This window comes from Seriola aureovittata, chromosome 8 (assembly GCF_021018895.1).
Source record: "Seriola aureovittata isolate HTS-2021-v1 ecotype China chromosome 8, ASM2101889v1, whole genome shotgun sequence".
Lineage (NCBI taxonomy): Eukaryota > Metazoa > Chordata > Actinopteri > Carangiformes > Carangidae > Seriola > Seriola aureovittata.
The window spans coordinates 20,623,587-20,642,490 of NC_079371.1; the positions used below are offsets into that span (position 1 = coordinate 20,623,587).

General features: G+C 41.6%; 1 long non-coding RNA gene across 1 annotated transcript in view; it reads left to right on the top strand.

Annotated features, from left to right (window-relative positions):
- Nucleotides 1-362: 362 nt before the first annotated feature.
- The window catches only part of LOC130173210 (uncharacterized), a 115,840-nt gene continuing 97,298 nt past the window's right edge, over nucleotides 363-18,904 (top strand). The window contains exon 1 of the long non-coding RNA XR_008828380.1: nucleotides 363-620. This is a non-coding gene — a long non-coding RNA (uncharacterized LOC130173210). The remainder of the gene's footprint in view (nucleotides 621-18,904) is intronic.

The window sequence follows — 18,904 nt, forward strand, 5'->3', positions numbered from 1 at the left end:
GCATAGAGACTGGAAACGGGAAAACAGCTAGTTTGGCTGTGTCCAAACATAATAAAAACTCCCAACCACCAGCACATCTAAAGCTCACTTATCAAAGATTCTGCAAACTGGATTTTAACATTAATATAGCAGCAAACAACTATTTTATGCAAAGATATGGTGAAGTAATGGCATCCTGAGAAGAGAATGAAGTCACACCCCTCCTATGTATATGTGTGTTGTTTTGGTATTAGGTCTGGCAGCTCGTGCATATTAGTGCGTGCATGTGCGCATGTTAGTGCATGTGAATCCCTCCCTGCCAAACGCCCACATTTATAAACACACAGGGACCGCCCACAGGTGAGATGGCAAGGTGCAGTAAGCCATGTTTAGGTGAAAGCCATTTTCCAGAATGGCCTTCACTGAAGAAAGCACGTTTTCCTCTTAAAAGAACTAGAAAAGACCAGAGCACAGGCGGACTAGCCATGTGGACACCTGCTCAAATCCCAGTCAGCTGCTGGACCTCAAAAAATCTCAGTCACTGGAGCCAAATACTGGTCTGGCGTCACCAAGATGGAGATCTTAGGAGCTGCTAAAGGACTTCAGCTTGACTCACAACTGGCTTTTCTTCTCCTCAACATGTAAGTAACTTGATGGCTACATTTTGTTTTCATTAGTGACCGGCTACAGAGGGCAGGTCAAGGTTAGCTAACTTGCTGTCACCCATGTTGAACCCATGATTTTGTTTGGTAAATGTTGCTATCGCTAGCTGGCTAACTGTCAGCATTGCTGTGGAGCGTATCACGGCAGTGCTAGCGCGGGCTAATGGTTGTGGCTAGATTGTTTTTTTGTTGGTAAATGTATTCAGTTGTGCTGCTTATTGTGTGTTTAGTGGCGGCAGTCACTGGGCTTCATTACACTTTGCTGATTGAGAACGTGAAGGGAGGGAGGGGGAGCTGTGGCTGAGGAAGCATTTGTTTTGGTCTGAGATGCTGGTGGTCTACTGCGACGTTTCGTGGCGGTCGTAATCGTTCACAGAACCATACAAGATGTAACATGTTAATTTGAGAATTTAAGAGACTCTAGTACGTGGTAATCATCATGGACTGAGTCAAGCTTAGCTGCCTTAGCCTGGCTTTTAGCAAGGGCGACAGAATATGCCAACCAGCACCCCTAAAGCTAACTAATTAAATAAATAACATATGATATATTTATTTTTGAATTCAAGAGTGGTAGGTGGATACTGTTACTGTCAGACAGTGCCAAACTAGCTGCTTCACCTTATTTCCAGTTTTGTGGTAAGCTAAGCTCACCACATCTCTTATGCAGCCTCATATTTAGCACACAGACAGGAGAGTGATTTGAAACATCATCTTACTCTTGATGAGAAAGTGAATAAGCAGCATATTCAAAATCCTTTGCTTTAAATGTGTCTGGGGGGTTATGGTAGGCTATTTATGTCATTAAAAAATCACTTTACTCAATAGTGGCTCACACATACTAGCCCCTGGATAAAGATTTATCTATGCAATATAAAATAAAAACACTATTGACACACATTTAAAAAACCTTCAGAAAGGTTATTGTCTGGTTTAATGTTGGATGCTACTCTTGTGTTTTGTGGCAGGCAGCATTAAAGGCCATTGTGTGGGAGCTCTGATTAGCATTGAAGAGGCCAGCCAGAGGCTTCCAGGGCAGCTCTGTTTGCAAACAGTGAGGAGTCCAAGGGCAAGCTAAAACAGGAGCTCACAAGTGTGTGCGCGTGTGTGTATGTGTGTGTGTTTGTGTGTATGAGTGAATGAGTACGTGTGCATGCATAATGACGTCTCTCTAAATCAGACAGTGATGAGTAAAACTCTGTTGACTCATATTCTGTCACTTCCAGATCATCAGTTTCTGTAAAATATCATGAACTCTGACAGGCCTGAGATCAAAATAGACTGATCAAAAAAAAATTAAGGTGATAAATCATTGACTAACAAAAAGGATGGCCAATATGAATATGTTAACCTTGAGTTTAACATTTTTGCTAATGTGCTGAGTAGGTGAAAAACACTGACTTAACTTCAATAATGCCAAGTTCTCAAGCTCATACTGATGCAGAGTACATATTTTCCTAATCGATTTGGGAGCAAATCCTCCACTGAAGGCAAGCAGGACTTTAGTATTCATGGGGGCATGTGCACCTCTCACTATGTTAATAATGCTGTCTTCAGACAGTCTCAGGCTATAATGAGGATTTGCGAATTCAAATCACAGTCTGCTACATATGTCAATGCCATCAATATACCACAGCTCAAGCTCTACCTCTCGAGCTCTATTTCTGACACAGGCCGACTTCTTGACCCCCCCCCCCTTCCCCACTTCAACAAGGAAGCAGTAAGGAAGTTATTGGTGCTCCCATCAGATAATGACAAGATGATGACTGGCCTCTGGCCCCGGCTTCATGGTTTACAGGAGAGCTTTTGGCAAGCAAAGGGCATAAAAGGAAAAAAATAGAGAGGAAAATGGAGAGGTCTAAGCACTACTGCTATTTACTACTTGTCAACATATCAGCAAGTGTGATGCAAGCAGAGGTCGGTAGAATTCAATTCCCTCCACTTTTTGAAAATAGACTTGCAGTCTTTATTTATTTATTTTTTTTATGTCCATTCCAGTTTCCCCGTATGGCTTTTTAACTGTTCTCCCACAATGAGACCCCATCTCTGCTTTAACCATGTTTAATAAATGTTTAATAGGATGGGTGCATGAGAGTCAATCTACTTTAGTCTGCACACTCTCTGTGTATTGAACAGTAAGTGTTTATGTAAATGAGAGCTGGCTGGCAACTCTCCCTCTGGTCTGGTCTCAATGGATGCTATTTATTCACATGAAAAGGAAGGAGTTTAAGAAAGAATTGTTTTTACATCTTATCAGATGCTTGCACGAATTATGATTTTTGAAGCTACGGCATCAGCACGAGCACCTGGGTAGCTTAAGCACATTATTTCATACTCCACATCATCATTATACAAAGGACTACCAAGCTGCAGTGTTTATTTGTTACAATATCCCTCGGTCTCTCTTTAAGCTTCCCAAGCTACTCCTCTCTTTTAGGCTTTCACTTCTAAATAGTTACTTTGAAGAATGAACTTCAGGTCATTATAGCCAAAGTGCTTGATTAATTAAGTAGTTAAAAGAGAAAGCACAGAACAGTGGTTTACTGCCTTTTGGTCAACGCTTGTTTGCTACTGTTTATTAAAAAGGATCCTTTGGGTGAGGAGACCTCTTAAATGGGGTTAGCGCCTGTTGAAAGCAGCATTTTGAGTGAATAATTGTACTGCGGCTTTGAGCACACGTGTCTTTAAATGTTGGGATTGAACAGCGCCTGGGGTGTGTTTACCTGAGAAGGCTCCATCCCCCTCCTATCCTTCTTTTCTCCCTCCTACCGTCCATCGCTCTACTCCTCCTCTCTAATCAGTCTGATAAAGGATATCCTCTGCAGTCCCCCAGCAATAGGATGTAAAATGCACCCACACAGACGCAGAGATTGCTGATATGTTTCCCCTCACATACTCAGGCAAGCACAAGCTGCATGCACATACAGCACACATGCTTACACACTTGGGGCAAGCTGGCATACACAGTAGAGTTAACAAACTCTTAGACTTGAAGTACTCTGCTAACAAGCAGAAGTGAGAGGCTCTGACAAATTGGTGTGTGCTGATGAATTGGTGCATGTGTACTTTGGCTAACAACACTTGGAGTAATGAGCAGTTTGCCCCTAAAGTAACCTCTGCATGCTGAGTTACAGAGATGGATGCTGCCTTGGACGGCTGCAGAAGAGCACAAGATAACACATATTGTGTGTATCTACGTGCGCGCATGTGTCTTTTGAAACTTTTGCAAGAGAACCAGGAGGAGGGATGGGCTCTATATTTGAATGCATGTCCCCGACTTTTATGTGATCACTCCAGCACCAGACTATTTGTGTGCCTATAAACACAGAGCAGAGCAGAAGAGCTTGTTCAATGGCTTTTACTATTCTAGGAACGGTGCGTGGAGACTGTTTGCTCATCTGCAAATGGCGAGCGTGATGCCAAGTCAGAAACATTAGTAGATGGTGTTGCTGATTTCAGACCTGTTTTTATTTACTCTAAGCATGAAATTGCCCCACTCAAGCTGTTTGTGGCACTAGAGAGCTTCTGATTTTGTAACCTCCTGGTGGCACTTGGAGGTCCCGAAAACCATTGTTCCTAAAATACACATGCCAAACTCCCTGCCTCTTTGACAAACCTATCATGCTTTACTTGCTATGGCTTTTGTAACTTTGTGGAACAGGGCAGCAGAGAATAGTTTACAACAGCGTCTGTCGAAGGCTGTGTTCATTAAAACGGCCAGCTTGCCAGTTTATGCGATTCTTTATCAAAACAATGAATGCAGGCATATTCTTTGTGAGATATTTATATTGGACAATACATGTGTTTGCTCAAAATACACTCTCTCCATGTTGGCTCCCAAGTGAGACAAGACTTGCTGTGTGAATCAGCTTGTGCATCATTGTGCCCCCATTTAGCCTTCTGCGTTGCTGAATGGAAGCTGTTACAAGCTGAGATTCACACAACCTTGATAGCTGCTCGGCTTAAATCACACACTTTTATGACCCTGCTTCCCACCCAGACACACTAGACTGAATAAGATGGCGTGCTTTATAATTGGAGAAACGCTGTATCTGAACCACCTCTCAGCATAATGTTGCAGTAGGTGGCTTTAGATTTACAGTTGATGGAGTTATTAAAACACAAGCCACCGGTGCCTTTTACGCATATGGCTGTTTGTTGCGTGCGAGGCTGCTATTACAACGTGTCACGGAGGAATAAACACATTGATTCACAGCGTTGGCACCTTGATGGTCACAGCTCTCCTTGACCGCAGGTTTATTTAAGCAATAAAAAACACACCACAACTGTTAAAAGTCAGAGGCTGTCATATTTTGAATCAAATAAGTGGCAGGTTGTTTGAGCTGAGCCAAATATCCAGGAATAGAGAGTGAAACCAATCTGAGAAGTGAACTTATTGTTGTTGATAATGGCAAAATTGGAAATGTGTGATTACAGAATCACGTGGAGAAAGGTTAGAAACTTCTGCACCGTCATCCCACGATCATACGGCAGTTTTGCTTCATGTGAAAACACCTGCCTTCACACATACATGCAGATTTCCTTTAATAAGGTCCTGAACTTCATCAAGACACTTGGCATGGTGCCATTATCTGCACCCAGAGCCACACAGGGGCCCCAGTGGCTGATGGGATTAAGGAACAAAGAGAATCATGGGATTAGTGAGGTATAGAGGCTAGAATCTGGAAGGCAACCATTTTGTTTACCTTTGTCTTTATTCTTTTATTCCATTTCCTCTATGAAATGTTGTGACTCCCAGTCGGGGGGCGGACGGAGAGTGATATCTTGTTTGGCTCCTGACAGCACCACTTGGAGAGGAAAATGAAAAGAGATGGTGATAACACAGAGACTCACGCATTCACACACACACCTCCTGCCGGCCTGTCCACCCCACGCTGTTCATAGGGCAATTCAAGCCTGGCAATTTAGGGCCAAGTTAAAGTGGAGGGAAAAGCCTAAAATAGTGAGGTAAGGTGAAAGAGAGGGGAAGAGGAGAGAAAAAAAAAGAAAGGATACCTAGGGAGTGATTGGTGGAATGGTGGGGGACAGATGTAATTTTCAGACAACGGCAGGGAAGTGATATAATTTTCTGAATGCAATTTGTGTGTGTGCATGCATGTGCTTGTCTGCGTGGTGTGTTTGGTGGGACAATGCAGGTGCTAAAGTAGCTCTTGGATGGAGGACTCATCAATTGAGAGAAACAAGATATCTTATTTAGGAAAGTTTTCATGATGTAATGGCCAGTTTCAGAATAAAAGGAAAGTTTTTATCACTGTGTATAGGTAGTTTAGTCACAGACACATTTGTCTTCAGATTATATTAATGAGCTTTTAACTGTAAAACTAATGAATGTCAGATAACTGATATTTTCCTTTTTTCTTCTTGCTTTTCATCTTAAAACCCAGTGATAAAACAGCAAGTGTAATATCTGCCAAATGAGCTTTAACATTTGAGACAAAATTGATATTCCTATCAATGTAAATTGTGAGTTTCATTTTGCCTTCTCTGTTGGACTTGCCAAACTATTGTTGTGCCAGAATAACACTATTTGATGCATTGTGCTCCTGGCTGTCTTGGTAGACAATTAGTCTGACAGATGAATTAAAGAATATGAGGCTATTTTCCCGAAGGAGATTGATCCCTCCTACCTAAGCATATATCCATTTATAGGGAGGGGGGGCTATTTTCATATCATTGGAAGGAGAAACATTAAAACTTTAGCGTTTGTAATTGAGTGGTTTAATGGCAGCACTCTCAAAGTGAACCAAGGACATCTTTATTTTTAAATTTGAATCCAAACTTTGACTGCAATGACACTGGACAAAAAGTGAGTTAAAAGGATAAGGTCTATAATGTTTTTCTGTTTGTCAACAAATCCTATTAAAAATGAAAGTCAGATATAGTTCATTCATTCACTCTTGTCCAAAAGCTATTAAAAATTTGGACACGGGCACTGAGGTTCGTTTTGAGTTGAGAATTGGAATTAGAGCACAAATTGTGTATTAGTGCTCAACAAATGCACTATTCACCCAATGTTTTTTGGCCACTGTGGGCAGTTTAACAACTGGAAAGACAACATTGTCTATATTACAAAGTTCATATGGCTAACACTGACCAGACAATGAGCAACCTTTCAGTTTGACTAATGTTGAGTCAAATTTAAGTCAAATATTCCCTATCCTTTTACCTCTTTGTTGGTCTCCACCAACCGCTGAGGCAATAATCTAGCTCTTTAACTTCTAAATGCTCCACTATCTTCACCAGGTTTCCATTTGGTGCTGAGCAGGTAATGTAGAATTTGTATATAGGGCTTTTTCCCTGAAAACAGATGCCTGCTGTGGTCAAAAGTGGTACTATGAGAACAATGAGACTGAACCAAAACAGTCAAGTATCAGACCGTAACATCAAAACAGTGTGCTGAAAGACACAAAAACATTTTCTAAAGCTGATGAGAACTTCTAATCTTTTCACATAATGACAACATTACTTCCAATGTAATATATAAAAATTGATTAGAGCAACCTAAAGTAGCATTTTCTAGAAGCTATAGCACCTGCAGCTGATTTAGAAAAAATTTAAATATTTGTTGACAACAGGAATTGCTTGCAGATATATTAGAAATCTATAACGTCATTTACAGTAATTTACAATAACAGAATGTATCCATTACCATCACTCAATTTTCAAAAGGTAAAACTTTCTACCTGATCCTCTTCATTATCCAGTCTATTCTCCAACCCTTAATTAAAATCAGGATTTAAGGTGAGATGTCACATTTAACTCGTTCCTCTGCAACTATTACTTATGGTGGTGAATTAATCTAAATGAAGTCTGTGATGTCATGTGGTCACCATAACATGGCAGGGTCAGCTCCTGATGTTAAACTGTCTTCTTACCTCATCCTTGTCTCATTATGTCGACAGTAGGTCAGCCGCAAGGTGAGAGGGTGGAAGGGAACGGCATATTCGGCTTGGTCTGTGCATTAAATGAGTTTGATAATCATCATGTGATTGAGTAGTTGATTTAGTAAATCTTCTAGTCAGAGGTTACAGTGAAAGGCAGATATATTACAAAGCCCCTGATAATCTGCTCAGATAATTGGGTAGTCTAAAAGAAGACCATATAACCAATCAGGGATATGAACCAATTTTTAAAGGTCTAAACACACAGGTCATGACCTCATGAAATCACAAAATCTACGCAGCCAAGTAGATTTTATTTGAGCATTCACCTGAAGATAAGACAGTGTTTATTGGCTCCTCTTGTGACCTCCTCGTCCTTGTGAATCTCAGCGGGACTGTTAGTGTCTTGATGGAAGGTTACCTCCCAGTATAAAACACTCAGCCTCTGCAACAACAACTTTATGGAACACCTGTGGGAGCAGGGTTTTATGAGCTCATCGGCTGCATGATTTTACATTTTCAAGTTGGCAAAGTGACATATGCTGCAGGAAACAAACACTGAGTCCTCGAGACACCCGCACCCGAACCTGATGAGCTGCCCGCAGATGGCAATAGACTGGAGCTATTCATGTCGGTCCATACCAAAATGCTGTGACCTTTATTTTTTCGCTGATGCAACACACCTAAGATTTTTAAAAGGAACCCACATTGCGATAGTAACCTTGAACCACGGGGCCAATTCTCATGAAGAATATTTGATCGTTATGCACTAACCACGAATGCATCATTACATTTTGCCATAATCAGCGTCAAAACGATGAGTCAACAACGGTTGTCCACAATGCTAATACTCAATTAGCACTCATTTTTTTTAAGAGCCTCCAATAAATATGCCCATTTGCATGCATTTTGCATAACCAAGCTGGCAGGGGCTGACTTAGAAGAGCAGCAGTTATATATTTTCTGGTAGCAGAACACCTCAATTCTTTTGGGGGCAGTTGAAATTCTGCAGAAGCCCAGTTTTCATTTTCATGGCTGCATTTACATGCTGTCCTACTGTCTGGCCCTTTGAGTTATATCAGGTGGCTTTATCACCTGAAATAAAGCAGAGATAAATGTTGCTGAGAAAGTGTAAAACACAGGCTCCTCTACACTATGTGTGTGTATGTGAGAGAGTAGACAGGAAGGAATGTGTATGTTTGAGTGCGTGTGTGTGCTATTTAATGCTCTAAATCTTGAGCCCGTATATGTGTGTAAGCTCTGAGCATTCTGCAGACTCGGCTTCTCACGCCGTTCTTGCGGTTCTGCTGAGGATGCACTTTCAGCTCGGGGCTGCAGGAAGTCACTGTCTGACAGAGCGCACGCACGCACGCATGCACACATGCACGCACACACATACATACAGGTCCACGTGTGCACAGATGTGCCTTTCATGACATTTGACACAGATATGGATCCAGCTGCCACTAAAAGAAGTCCATTCCCCTGGTGACATTTACCTGGGGTTACCAGAAATCATTACTTAAGGTCAGTTTCATAACTTGTGAAAGGGGGGGGATAACAGACTTGACTCTATCTATAGTACTCCACTGGGCTATATAGCTCCATATACAGTGTAGCCATGTGGGTGGGTGCACTGAGCAAATATACCCTCTGAAAAATGATCTGGCACACTTTCATGAACATTGTGTGAGGGAAATATCTGTAGAAATGCAAGTCTTATCCTCTGACAGAACCATGCTTATCCTGAAATTTGAAAACCCATTCTCGCAATATTACCTCTATTAAGGTCCTAGATTCTGTTTGCTTGCACCTATGGTGTGTCTGTTATCTTGTTTGTACTTGCACAGTTTCTCAGACTTGTGCTCCTTTATTTGGGGATGCTTTGGTGAACTTTTGAGCTCTCCTGAGAGGCTGACTCTGCTCCCACTGAAAACACAACTCCGGAGAATAACAGGGGAAAATCAAAGCCTTGCGCTCAGAAATATATGGTAAACACAAACACTGGGCTTCTGTGTGTGTGTTGTGTGTATGTGTGTGTGTTTCTATATGTTTAGTAGCTGAGAGGTAATGAGTACCAGTAGAGGGATTTAGAGAAGGCTGATGCACAGAGGCCTTGCTGAATAATTATTTTTCACACCAACTCGCTATATTCCTCATAGATAGGATAAAACACTTGATATTCCCAATTTTCCCCCTTTTCATTCTATATACGCAACCTTGAATTCTCACAATATGTCTACTTCGAGCATCCACTGACTTGGGATTCATTGAGGTTTGCTATGGTGCATAGTAATAAGAAAGTGCATGGACAAAAGAAAACTTGAGCATTTCGCTTCACAGATGCAAATGGATTCATTAGAAAGCCGCCTCATTGGCTCACTCAGAATCAGTTGACAGGAAGGGACACAAATATTCTGATCATGTACCATTGGCGTAAGTTATTTCTTTCTCTCTCCCTGTTTTTCCAGTTATCCACGTCTCAACTGACTGGACCCAATTGTCCTTGCAGACTCATAAGTGGTTAACTGAAGACTGCGGAGGATCACCAATCATTTAGTGGCACAACATGAAACAACACTAGGACATAATGTAATATCACAGCGTAATCCAATTTAATCATACCTGGGGGGTAATTTATGGGGTTGGCAGAAAAACAGCTACTCGAGTGAAATCCAATAAAGAAAATACAAGTGACAGACTTTGCAGGTAGTGATATAAAATAAGATAAACCACCATTCTTAACAAACTTATTTACTGTACTTTCTGCCCACACATGACACAAATGTCTGGACCTACACGTAGCTACAACTGCCTTCAGCTGAGAGGAACAGACGGCTACTATAGAAAACAGAAATTCTTGCTTATGTATGCAACCTTAACTCTTTTCATCTGCTGCAAACACATTGTATTCTGACCCAGCACTGGTGAGACAGAGGGAGACAGCGTAAGACACTGTTTGTTTGCCAAGCTTTGCAGAGCTGAGCAGAGTGTGGACCCTCTGCCAGGCCACGCAAGGCAGGACTGGACCAGACTGGACTGCTTTCCCCTTGTCGTGTCGCTTGTGTGACTCCACATGCATTGTTATGGAAGGAGAAATGGATACAGGCAGGTAGGATGCTGGCTATGCATGCTTTAGGCTGTGTAGAAAAGCTTCTTCTCCTGTACTCAGCACTTCCTGAGGCTCATGGAAAACAAACTCTGTTTCAGTCCAACACAGAAGACATTTCCTTTCTGTCGACACAGTTCTCTGTTTTTGTTGGGTCTGAAATAGCCTTTCAGTGGATACACACACACACACACACACACACACACACACACACACACACACACACACACACACACAGTGGAATTCTGTTATCTATCTTGCCACTATCTAGTGTACGTGTCATTGTAAGTGTACACACAGAGTGCTGTGAAGGTGTGTTCCAGAAAATGAAACTGCACTCTCAATTGAGAAACAACAAGCAGTTAGATTCTGCGATTCCTGCTCTTTGAGCAAAAGAGAGATTAGTAAAGGCTCAGGGAGGTGATGGAGAGGATGACTGAGAAATAAAAGGGGTTTCTCAGTGTGAACCCTCCCTGTGGTGAGGAGACTAAAACACTACTCCCAATGATATATTTAAATGATTTGATAATTATAGGGTTAAACTTCTAATTAAGGTAACAAACCCTGAATGTTAATGCAAAATTTAACTTCACATTGATGTGAATGTTAAATGCTGTAATGGACTGTAACCCCTACTTTCAATAAGCATTGAGTTAAAATAAAACACTGCTGCTGCCTGGATGCTGGTTCCAGAAGTGTTATTCCCTGTTCTTATCTTTAAACAATACACCTTAATGCTAAATATAAAAAACAACTCTCCCAGAGAATGTAACAACCATATGAGTTTATGTTATGGCTACTAGTTTTAATTATTTTGTTTGTGAGAAATCACATTTTGTCCATAGTTTTAGCATGGCAGATAGTTCTAAATACTAAAATACCCATGAGCCTCAGCCGTGCAGAAGAGGTCAGTCAGAGGTGTCGGGGGGAATTCAAAGTAATTCATTGTTACAGATAAGAACAAATCATGGCATAGTTGCTGAATTCACCCACAAATCACAGAGAATTTAAAAGTAAAATGATTTAAGCTTCAGATTGCGTTTAAATCACCATGAGCTTTAGCTTCAGCTGTCTTTAGAAATTTGAGCTCTGTGATTGGATACTTCTTATAGTTATAGTTAATATCTACCTCAACATTTTATTGTATACAAGCTTGTACCTCAATGTACTTTCGACTCGTACCTGATATTTTCCAACGTCTTTTTTATTGATGATTGAACTGGGATATTTCATGCCGATCGGGGGCCATAGAAGTGCTCCAACAGTGAGTCACATAACTTTGTGTATGGGAAAAATGAATGGGATTTATATTCCCAGAATCAGGGGGCACCTGAATAGCTCTTCCAGCTTTGCAAGTCTTTGTGCTGCTTGGCAAATCTGTGTTGTGCCATTCACTTCACCGCCTCAGAATAAGGCCTTGCGTTCTGTTTGAAGACACAGTCGGCTTCTCCAGCTTTCCTAGTGGTCTGTAAGGCAGTAGTTAGGTGTCGCTTTCAGCTAAATGCTAAAAAGTCAGTATGCTAACATGCAGAATCAGAATGAAAATGTTAACATATTGCACTTCAGCAGGTATTATGTTTACCATGTTCACTCTTAGTTTAGCTTGTCAGCATGCTAACTAGCGAGTAGTTAGCACTAAACACTAAAGCTTTTGTAAGCTGCTGCAATAGATAGCTGAGGCTGATGGGAATTCTGCAGGTTCTTGGTCATAAACCAAAGTATTACAATTCATGGTAATCTGCATACTTTACACTGGTTCAGATATTTCAGTGGCGAAGCCATTGACTGACATTACCATCCTGCTGTAAACCCTTTGATAGAGCGGAGAGGTACATTCATCATAAACACATGAAAAACAAGTGAATTCTCTCTAAAATTGATCCAAATAAAATGAAACGATCATGAGGATTTTGTGAGGACATTGGTGAATTCAGTGCATTTATCGTTTATAGTGGTTTATGTCAACTGTTTTGTACTGATATCCCTGCGAGTAGTTTGCCCAGGGGAATTCTCATTTTTTATTCACAACACAACCACAGTGTTTGTTGTTTTTTCTTCTTATTTTGGTGTGTTTTTTTTTTCTTACACCTTCCTTACAGAGGAAGGAGTAAGAAATGAATATGTTGCAAACTATCTGTCAAGATATCCAGAGAATTGAAGTGTCTGCATGCATTTATCAAGTTTCTCAAACTCGCCATAGTACTCCACATGGGTAGTTTCCAGGGTGCTCTCACTGAGCTACAAAGTCACCCTGATGAATTAATTGTCTGCATTTCTTATGCAGAGACAGAGAGAAGGGTAGAGAAGGGGATGAGTATAGTGAACAGTAGGGGACAGTAATTTAATCCCAGAGTTATTGATTTAGCCAGAGTATCACTGCGGGACACCTACGGCCAAGTTATGCTGTCTGTGAAATTCTGATTAGCATTTACTATGCTAATAGTAGGCTTATTGTAATTATGTTTCTGCTTCTCTCACTATCTTTCTGTGCTCCTATTCCCTGTCTCCTCTTTTCTTTTCCCTCAATCTCTCTCACATGACTCCCTTCTATCAACATGATGTACAGTAAGTAATATTCCATTCCTCTTCTTGCCTTGTCTTTCCCTGCCTCCCACCTCACATTTTCTCTGTGCCCTTTGTCTTGCTGCTTTCAGGTGAAGCCAACACCCCGCAGAACCTTTCTGCTCTCCCACCCTGTACATCTAAATCCCTTGGTACTACTGAGAGCATATATAATATATGCCTGCGAGGATGCACACTTCTTTCAGCAGCAGTAAAGTCGTGTTTCTCTACTTGGGCCCTATGCCAAAAGCCAGCACTGGTGTTTTACAACAAACCATGGTGGAGGCATGGGCAGAACTGCAGTGATGGCACTTTCCCCCTTCAGTCCCTGGCCTCCTCACCACTCCCCTCCAGCCCCTCAGCCCCTGGGGATCCATGGAGATAAGGATTGAACATCTCCGGATGCCACTTTGCATAAATGTTTAATAGCAGGGAAAACATTAGCATCAGTAATTAAAGCAGTAATTTAAGCCTAGACGCCATCAACAGGCGAGCTACTTCCACGCTGGAATAACACCACGGAAACACAGTAATTAGCTTTGCTTTGATTGGACGGGAGACTGGGTTCTGTGTGTGTGTGGTTGTGTGTGTGTGTGTGTGTGTGTGTGTCTGTGTGTGTGTGTGTGTGTGTGTGTGTGTGTGTGTCTGTGTGTGTGTGTGTGTGTGTGTTTGTGTTTGTGTGTGTGTGTCTTTCACACATCTGTTTGTGCATTACAAAGGATGGGCATACTTTTTGTATTTGCCTACCTTCCTTGCAGGAGAGCGTTCTGCAGACAGCTCGATATATGCTACTCTGTGGATGCCTGTAAAGATTGATTGCGTGGGAATGTGTGTACATACACCCATGTGTGTCAAATGGCATTTGACATTGGTTTGGACAGTGTTTAACATTGGCCTGAGGAGGTCAAATATTGTGTAGGACTTCCCTAAGGAGACCGGTGTTGTCCTATGTCATCATCCATGTCCTGTGAGCCTCTCTCTCCCTTTAATTCCCCCTAAACTCTAGACTCTAACCTTTCTATCTGTTTTGGACCTCTGGGACGGTACCCTGCATTCTTTTTCATTAAAGTGCTATGATAGCAATATGGCTGTGAGGGGGGATGATATGTTTAGCTTTTTTCCACTGGCATCAAAAATCGTTAAGAGTGCAAGGAGGTCAGCCTGGCTCGTATCTGGCTTTTAATGGCTCCTTAAAGCTAGGCCCCAGGGATGGGTGTATACACACACACACGTGCATACACACACACAAACTGCAGGGTGTCTGAAACCAAGCCAAGACCCTGCACTCATCTCCCCTCTCTCTTTATTTCACTCTTTTTTTTTTTTTTTTTTTGCTCATTCACCCTCTCTCTCTAGCCAAATAGCTGTAGCCTTTGATGTATTGCAAAAGACTATTGCTGGAGCATCAGTGCTATTCTATGATTCTAACTCATCCTTGGCTCTGGCTGAATCTGTACTCAGTATAGTTTCTTTCTCTATTCCATTCAGGCTTCTTCTGAATTTGTTGTGTATTTCTCTCAGTGCTGGTGTCAGAAATTCTTATTCATGTATCAACAAAGTTAAGTTTTGTGACCTTTAACCTTCCCAGAAAGAACACTTTTCACTTGTTGGTGGCACCCGGCTGCTTCTTCTCAGTATGCTGATAGAGTTTCTGTGCAGTTTAATTAAGCGTATTGAGTTTGCATCAGCAGTGGGGTGTTATATAGCCAGCTGGGTATGCACACACTTGCATAAACATGCGCACGCACTCGCAAACACACAGTCCCTTACTTCCATGCGCACTCCTATCCATCCCAGCTGACAGCTTGTTAATTGCCAGGGGGTTAACTGGAAGTGGTGGTGTAATTGCATCAGAGTTTTAATTTACCCCGGCCTCTTATTTATTTACCTAGCCGTAGATTTTAAAGCAGCATTAATCGTCTGGGTGCGTCAGGACATAGTGGGGATCGACAGACTGGATGTCAGTCCAGACAACCTGTAGCGTGTTCAGTTAGACTTTGCAAGAAGAAATGACCCACACTGTGATGAAATCTAATAAAGTGCTGAATAATTTTAAGGCAGAATATTTAATCCTTATTAAAAAAAAAAAAAAAAAGATAATAATTGAGTCACTGTGACATTCTTTAAGGCTTCAGGGTCTTTCCTCACTTATCTGCTACAGAGTTTTATAATGTGTGGCAGTGATGAATGACTAGCCTCTTATTATCAATGCTTTGTGCAGCTAGACTATTCAGAAAAATGCGGAATATTGCGGCTTATGAGGCCTTGATGCTTGAATGCATGGCATTTTATGACTGCATTGACTTTTTTTTTCTTTTTTTCTCTCACTGCTTTTTTTCCCCCCATCTGACCTCGAGGAAACAGCAAAGCAGGAAGGCCTTGGTAATCAAATTTATTTGACAGGGAAGCAACTTAAAAGCTGTGCTGCAGACTAGCCTTTAGTTCAAGGCTTTGAGAAAGGAAGAGAGGAGATACTCGAATACCTATGAAACACACTTTAGAAAAATGTCTTTGCCTTGATCTAGCTGACCGCACTGGCTTTGAAAAATGACTAGATTCATTGGAAAATTATAAAATCTGTTTTAGGTAGGACTTCTTTTTGATGTTGAAGGGTGTCTTTGTATGCATGTGTGCATCTGCGTGTCACTGTGTGAGAGCTCTTCTTATTCTACATCAGAATGACACTGGATGAGGAAAGTCGTGAAATGGGATAAATCCCCAGAAGCAATCCACTTCTGCAGCTTGATGCCCCGTGCCTTTATCTACCGCCCAACCTCACACACACGTACGTACACACACTCACTCACTCCTATGAGCCCATCCATCCATCTACTTGACATGATTGTTCCTCTCTTGTTACTTTATGTTCTAATCCATCAGCTATGAGTAAAACGGCAATTACACCCGGCCATCGATGCAGCTAGCGGACAGAGTCAGAATTATGGCTTGGTGCATTACTGCAAATTGCTATTAAAGTTCCTTTTTTCCCTCTAGAGCATGGGGAGCAAGTGGAGAGTAATGGACACTCATAATAAGGCGCATCATTAGGATAGATTTAGTCATCTCATGGTTTTAATTGCAGCCTGCAAATTTTCCATACATGCAAGAGTGTCCCACAGAGTTTGAGTTGTGGTTTTCCTCTTATTGCCCACTTTGCTCCTGAAGTCAGAGCTCCCACTTTGTCTTAACTGACGGTGCTGCTTTTGCCTACTTTTATCACTGCTTCCTCTTTTTTTTCCTAATCGGTTTAACCACATATTTCCTCAGGAAATTATTTTTAGGCCACTAACACAAGCTGTGATGCATCGTTGCTGATTTACAAGCATTTACAGGCTGACTTTTCATGATCTCCTCTGGGATAATGGACCCCAAAAGGTGAAGCTGCGAAATGAAATATAGCTTTACTTCATGAATGACACATGACACTCTGCAAGAACAGTCCTGAATTACCAAATTCAGTTACCTAATGGGCAACAGAATAACAGGGGAATAACCCCCAGCATCATACGTAGATGTGAAGAAACAGCATACGGTACAATATAAAGAGTGATAGAGGATAGATGGAGGGAAAGGTGAAGTGATGAGCGGTGTCCTATAAGCCAGTGCTCGAGGAGATGGAGTGTGTGTGTGTGTGTGTGTGTGTGTGTGTGTGTGTGTGTGTGTGTGTGTGTGTGTGTGTGTGTGTGTGGGTGTGGGTGTGGGTGTGGGTGTGTGTGTGTGGGTGGAGTTGTCCTTGGTGTGGTGCTGATTGTGTATGAGGTGGTGCTCAGCAGGACAGATGGTGCTAGTGGGCAGATGAGTGAATAATGATGTTTCACCACAGTGCAGTAATTACCTGCTCCTAGGCCCTCTCTGCGGCCCGCACAGCCGCATGCATGCGTGCATATGGATACTCGCACACGCACGCACACACACACACACTCATGCATGCCCTCATGAATCTTCACATACTGTACACATACACTGTTCATGCATATATACACATAAATACCAACATATTCAATACTGACAAGTCTGTTTTCCCACTCCCATGATTGATCGAGGGACATACACTATCTGATGCAGCACTCCTCAGTGTACTTAGGGATGTGAAGTGTGTGAGAGATTTAAACACACATTTTATATCAGGCTAAATCCATGCACCTGCATGTGAAATCACATCACCGGAATACAAGTGTATGGTGTTTTTATATCTCCAGCTCTAGAAAATGTTGAGGTAATGTATCCGGCAGCTGGAATTCAGCATCTGAAAAAATAATCTTTTTAATACATTCATGTAAATCACAGTCATATTGTAGAGTACACTCACACCTTTTGGGGGGTGAATAACATTAAAAACAGAACTGAATGACATGAATCTGGGTCTGGTTCTGTAACGTTTTATTTGTGTTTATATTACGGTAACTTCAGTGGGACTGATGCAGTTTCTAATTTTAATCGTAATGACTTCTACTTCTCGGGAATTTGGGCATTACAGAGGGATAAACGCAAATGCCCATCAACCGCAATTTATAGTGTTTGCCTGTGGGAAGCCAGATAGGGATCATGTCCTTATTGCTGCACCTCATGACTTCTACTAGTTGTTTGTAGTAGAAATATAGTGGTAAAACAAAACTGTACTCTTATTATGTTTAATACATGTTAAGACAGTATTTCATCCAATAAATTAGATGGGATAGAGGTTTAAGTAAGTGGACCTATGTGCTTTGTACTTCTACTTTTGCTTTGTACAATCTGTGTATGCATTGCAAACCATACGGAAACCACATGTACTGTAAAAGGCTTGCAAACTTACTTCACTCACCAACTCTCAATAAGTATTACTTGAGATGATCATTTTTCATCAAAACTATACTATTTTGATTCACTCATTGTCATTTCCACCAGCAGCAGACTCACAGCCCTTGGTGAAAGTTAGGATAGAGATCGTGGTTTGGTTTAATACAGAAAAAGTGACTTTGGACACACAGTGCTTATTAACATGTAACCAAAACCAACCTTGTAATGCACAGCACCTTGAAGGCAGCACAATTCATCAGGTGGACTCAGTTTATGTGCAAAACTACATTCAGTATTTTGAAGTTATACTGTAGGAAAATTCAACTAGTGGGGGAAGACAGATGGACTTGTGGTATGTGATGAATTAATGACCATGCCACACACACAGACACACACTGGAGCTGTCAAGACTACCAAGTTTTTTGTGCCACTGGACTCATTGGGAAAACACCCGGTGTTTTAGATGTCCAGTCATGCCCTGCTCCTTAACACTGCCAGTTCTCTCTCTCTACCCTGTTCCTTGTCCAGGGTACAGATGAGTAGGGGTTTGTTTCATCAAGAACAAGCTTGATTTTTACCTTATTTATTTATTTATTTATTTATGTGTTTACTCACTTACTGGAGCACAACAAAATATTGCTGTTGCTCCAATAAATGAGGTCTAGCAGCACCCTCGGCAAAGACACTAAGACACACAGGAAGGGAGGGATATTTCCCTAAATGATTAATGCTCGACTATCTGAGCTTCACATAACACTTTGTAAGACGCACCAAAGTGTGTCAGACCACCACGGGTCACACAGAACACCAACATCATTGTGACAGGTTGCAATATATCAGGGACCTTGTCAGCTGCAGAATCACTCTCTCCTTGAGGTGTGGAAGTATTGTAAAATGTTAAACTAAGCTTACAT